Here is a 6,000-nt window from a genome sequence, read left to right on the forward strand (position 1 = left end):
AAGATGTTTTTATTTTTTATTATTATTATTATTTATTGATTTTTAGATTTTACCTGAGTTAGAAACCCCCTACAATTACCTTGCAATCAAGCAAAACTTGCGTACCCCGGCTATAAGCATTCAACACTGTAAATTGTGTTGCCACCCCAGATATTATCCCTGACCCTGCTTGCCACTCCGTAATTTGTTTTCTAGATCTGCCCCTGCCGTGACCCACTTTTGGGTCCTGGACCCACCAGTTGAGAATCACTGCTTTGTGCCACATCTTTTGGTTTCTAAAAGTGAAAGTCTTTATCATGAGAAAGCACAAAACTGAGCAAAACCCATAAACCATAAACAATAAGAAACAACGAGAATATAATGCATTTAAAGGCCTGGACCTGAGTTTCCTAATGCAATTAAAGTCCCAATTCCACACAGGGATGAGTTTGCAATGACGCTGTACAACTTTCAAGGCACAATACTGTCAACAATAACTAATCTGCTGGTTCACGGTCGATAAGAAAAAACATTGTCAGATGCTCAGCCAAATAAATATATTGAAGGACAAAACAAATGTTATTGCACTACGAGAAAAGAAGTAAGTTACAGGGTCTTTTTGTAGTGCAATCTTACTGTCGCCAGTTTCTCCGCACATGTTTGATTTGGAAATGTATCAGTTGGTGACAGCTCCACTCAGCGAGAAGCTATAGGCCGCTCTCCATAAAAATAGCTCTCGCACACAGCGGCGCAGCTCAGACCAGGAACATACTCTTCAATTACAACCAATGAAAGCCAATTACACTCGCCGTCTCCCCACAGACCACCTTTCACATCCGCACCACTGGGACAATGCACCTCTCTCGGCGCATAATTGCTTTTAACCTAAGCCGTAGATGCGCATACAGGCCCCATTTGAGTGAGGAAAAGGCCGTGGGGAATGAGTGCTCCTCCAAGGACAGGAACAGGCTTTTAAGTCACATTTAATTAGGAAATAAAACGGCTGATGCGCCAGGATTTGGTCGTGATGTACGGCTTTATTGGATACAAAGGGACGCGTAATTGAATAGTGAAATACATTAGAACTGATGGTATTTGTCAGACTGTCAGGGAGTTGTGGATTGTGTCGCAATGCTCTCTGTAAAACATCCAAATCACAGGAAATCAGGCGAATTCTGGTGCGAAAGTGGCTGAGCCAGAGGGCGGCGGTCCGAGTCCCGGCTCTGACTTCATTAACCTCGCCCAGGTATGAATGTAGGGCAGGTTTATTCAGTTCAAGGCAGTTTCAGGGCAAAAAAAATTGTGTATTTTAAAGTGACACGTAACTAAAACCTAGTTAACACAATTATACTATAGATTTTGCCCTGATTTTTAACTAGTTTTCCCTGGTTTTACTTTTTTTGTAATGTTTATTATTTCACTTCCTTATTGGAGAGATCTGCAGTTTACTGTTGCCATGCCAACCGTGTCACAAGCTATTAAAAAAAATCAATAATAACTTTTTTTTCCTGACTTTTCTTCATTACGCTGCATCTTAACTGAAATAAAATCAGATATTATCCATCAAACTAATACCTTCAGTACTTTTGGGGTATAGAGCTGCACTAAGGAGGAGTTTTGTGATCTTGCCAATCAGACTCAGCGCATTTAAGGAAGAAGTACTGGGGTGGGGACACGCTTTAGCCTCCAACCAGATCGACTCCGCGGTCGGGAGAGGGGTTGTGGGGGAGTGGGGGGTTGAACATGTGCATTTGTTTTGTTTCGCGTTCATGCCAAGCGGGACGATCGGCTCTTTTTCTCTCCAGACATGAACATTGTTTAGCTCACGAGGGGGTAAATAAAGGTTTTAGTTTGAACCTGTGAGAGCCTATCATGCTTAAAGGGTTTTTCCATACTGAGATGTGTTCTTACCTGTGCTTAGACGAGTTGGTGCGTACTTGTAAGTCACACAAAAAGACCAAAGATGTTGTTAAAATTTGGCCCCAGTGTATTCCTATAGCTCCAAACGGGGGTGAAGCTGGAAGCTAGCGGGCACGCACAAAGACCAGACAGGTACGTATCAACTCGTCTAAGCTCGGGTAAGAACATATCTCAGTATGGAAGAACTGTGTGCCCTCAGTCACGCAAAAAGACCAAAGATGTTGTTAGCATTTGGCCTCTCCCAGTATATTCCTATCGCTCCAAACGGGGTGAAGTAAGAAGCGACCATGCTCTTCCACGGGCACACACTAAGACAAGACAATACGACATGAATGTCAGTGGTGCTTCCATCAGAGCAGTCACCTCCTCTTGTGACCTTTGCCGAGGTCCGGAAGTAAAAAATTCCATTATATTTATCATATATTTATATTAAAGGGGGGGTCTTATGCAAAATCGACTTTTTCAAGCTTTACATCATGTTATGATGTCATTCCCTCATTAAAAACATGCCTGAAGTGTTGCCTTGGCACATTCACGTATTTTGGAGTAATCTGTAAAAACTCTGATGGCAGCCATTTTAGGGATAGGTTTGAGTCCTCCTAGGAACGCCCCCACCTCCCGGAGACGCCTCCGAGCTTTCCTCACCAGCCGAGTAACCAACCACTGCCCCTCAGCAGAACCCCCTCCCCACTGATGCCACAGACAGCGTGTGGAGGGGGCGTGTCGGAAAGGGTCAGAGGTTCTTAAAGACACAGAGGCCTATTTCAAGACATTCACTACAGCCATTTTGAGAGAGCAATTTTATACAAGGCAGTTATTCTAATTTACTGCATTTACAGACCAACAGAAGGTTTGGTCATCATTGTAGTGTGCTATAGACTGGTGCTATGTGATTGAAAAAAGCATAATACCCCCTCTTTAAGAGTTTAAAAGTATGACGCAGGCATATCAGCTATGTGCTAACTACGATCTTCGCGTGGATATCTTACAATAAACATTAAATACTTGAAAATAAAAATACTTTTATAACTTTTCAGTTTATACATTTTTAGATACATCTTCAATTTAAAATGCAGTCAAAATGCGATATATGAATGGAATTTCCATTTACCATCGAGTGTGGAGTGAATAAATAATGACTGCAGAGAAAATAATGTCAACTCAAGCTCGTAAAATGCAATACAAATGTAAGCCGTTATTATAATTAGAGCAAAACAAGGTCACATTGGAAAGTAATTTAATCAGATGTTAATGCAAAAGTAAACTGGCTAACAGTACAGATAATTATAAGTATATCGGGGCCAGGATGAGCAGACTTTACCAAACTCAGGACACAGCAATATAACACGCAGTAGTCGTAGTATTTGTAGTAGTACTTTCAGTGGGACCCTTGATTCACTATATAAATAATACAGTTGTAAAAGTTGTTGCTGTAGTGGCAATAGTAAAAGCAGTTGTTGAAGCAGGAGATGACTATGGACCTTTATTTTATTTGGTATAATAAAGAAGTACAGGTTCTCCTCTTTGCAGTGACACCATTTCAATCCTGGCACAACTTCTAACACTATTACATAGAATTGGTCACGACTTCAATATATAACCCTGAATATTATAATACACCCAGAACAAGATTAATAATGGCTAATTTTTACTGCATATTTTGCATTTAGTTTTAGTCTTTTGAAAATGTAATTCAATTTTCATCAAGGTTTAGTTTTGGTCGGCTAAAATTGCATGTAAATTGAGTTGACTAAATCTAAGATTAATTTAGTCAACTTTGCATTTATAATATTTGTTATAATCATATTTAATCAAGGTGCTTCTTGGAGCCTCTTCCACATTAACAAAGTACAGAGCTGTTCCTTTGGCAGTATACATTTTATTAACTTTTGTATAACATCAACCTGTCCAGAGACTAGGGGAAGAAATGACCATTTTTGCTATAACATCTCTTCTTTTTAGACTAATGTCTTTTGTGCACTGATCAAATAAAATAAAAATTCTAATTCAGTGAAATCTTCACTGAAAGTTTTGATGATTTATTCTCTTCTTTTCACTTTTATTTAGTCATGTTGTAGTCGACGAAAATATCTGGACATTTCTTATCCGATACTGAACCGATACCTGTGTTGGCAAGCTGTACGTCTCTTTGAAGGGCAGAACCTGGAGAACTCATTCACTGAGTTAGTTTTAACCTCCACAAATATATTTCTGAACGGTATGTAAATGCAGCGGCTATCGGCAGCATGCTAATGCTAGCAACAGTATGCTAATGCTGGTGGCAGCATGCTAATGCTAGCTGCAGCATGCTAATGCTAGCAGCAGCGTGCTAATGCTAGCGGCAGCGTGCTAATGCTAGCGGCAGCGTGCTAATGCTAGCGGCGACTAACCACTTATCGGCGCATTGGTGCAGCCGGTCACGCTGCCTCACAGCAAAAAGGTCCCAGGTTCGATTCCCACCTGGAGGCCTTTCTGTGTGGAGTTTGCGTGTTCTCCCCGTATCTGCGTAGGTTTCCTCTGGGTACTCCGGTTTCCCCTACCACTAAAAATATGTACAATGGCTTCCCCTCTGGGGTTTGGACTCCCTTGAAAAACAGATTCTTAATCACAGTGGGACTTTCCTAGTTAAAGGGGCTAGATGCAAGTTGGCCATTTTATACTCACTACTGCCACCCCAGGTCATACGTGTAACTGTGCCTTCTATATTAAGCTCATGCATGACGGCACTTCGGACCCGAATTAACACCTTTCTGAGTGACATTGCAGGATTTTAGAGGCAGTTGTGGTGAACAGGTCTGAGCTCATTCTACACATTAGGACATGACTGAAACATGTAGGAGGATGAAAATATATAATTTTAACATTTTTAAACTCCGATAGTCTGTAAGTTTGCAAAGTTTGAGAGAGAGAGTGAAATTTGAAAGTAGGCGATCAAATAAGATAAGATAAGATAAACCTTTATTCATCTCACAAAGGAGAAATTCACTTGTTACAGTCGGCGTTACTTCACAGTCTTATTGTACAGTCTGACAGCAGTGGGGATGAAGGCTTTGCGGTAGCGCTCCGTCCTGCACTGGGGGTGTCTCAGTCTGCCACTGAGAGAGCTGCACAGCTCTTCTACAGTCCCGTGCAGTGGGTGGGAGGTGTTGTCCATGATGGAGGTGAGCTTGGCTAACACCCTCCTGTCCCTCACCTCCTCCACAGAGTCCAGGGGGCAGCCCAGGACGGAGCTGGCCCTCCTGACCAGCTTGTTCAGTCTGTTCTTGTCCCGCTCTGTGCTGCCCGGGGCCCAGCACACGGCAGCGTAGTGGAGAGCAGAGGCCACCACAGAGTCATAAAAAGTCCTGAGCAGAGGCCTGCTCACTCCGAACGACCTCAGTCTCCTCAGAAGGTGGAGGCGACTTTGGCCCTTCTTGTACAGGGCGTTGGTGTTGTGGGACCAGTCCAGTTTATTGTTGAGGTGAACACCCAGGTACTTGAAACTGTCCACCTCCTCAATGTCCTCCCCCTGGATGTTCAGCGGTGTGTACGGCAGTGGCTTCCTCGTGAAGTCGATCACCATCTCCTTCGTCTTACTGATGTTCAAGCACAGGTGGTTGCGCTCACACCAGTCCACAAAGTCTATGATGACTGACCGGTACTCCAGGTCGTTCCCCTTAGACACACAGCCCACGATGGCGGAGTCGTCGGAGAACTTCTGGAGATGACAACTGTCCGTGTTGTATGTGAAGTCCGATGTATAGATGGTGAAGAGAAACGGTGAGAGGACGGTGCCCTGAGGGGCCCCAGTGCTGCAGACAACCACCTCAGACTCACAGCTGCGCAGCCGCACATACTGTGGTCGGTCCGTGAGGTAGTCGATGGTCCATGCGGTGAGATGTTCATCCACTCCCGCGTCCTCCAGCTTCCCCCGCAGCAGCGCCGGCCTGATGGTGTTGAAGGCACTGGAGAAGTCAAAGAACATGACCCTCACAGCGTTCCCGGCGTGCTCCAGGTGCGTGAGCGCCCGCTCCCACAGGTAGATGACAGCGTCCTCCACTCCAATGTTGGGTCTGTAAGCAAACTGCAGCGGGTCAAGGGTGGGGCTTACCACAGAGCGGA

Source organism: Gobius niger (assembly GCF_951799975.1).
Source record: "Gobius niger genome assembly, chromosome: 19".
In the NCBI taxonomy this organism is placed as follows: Eukaryota; Metazoa; Chordata; class Actinopteri; order Gobiiformes; family Gobiidae; genus Gobius; species Gobius niger.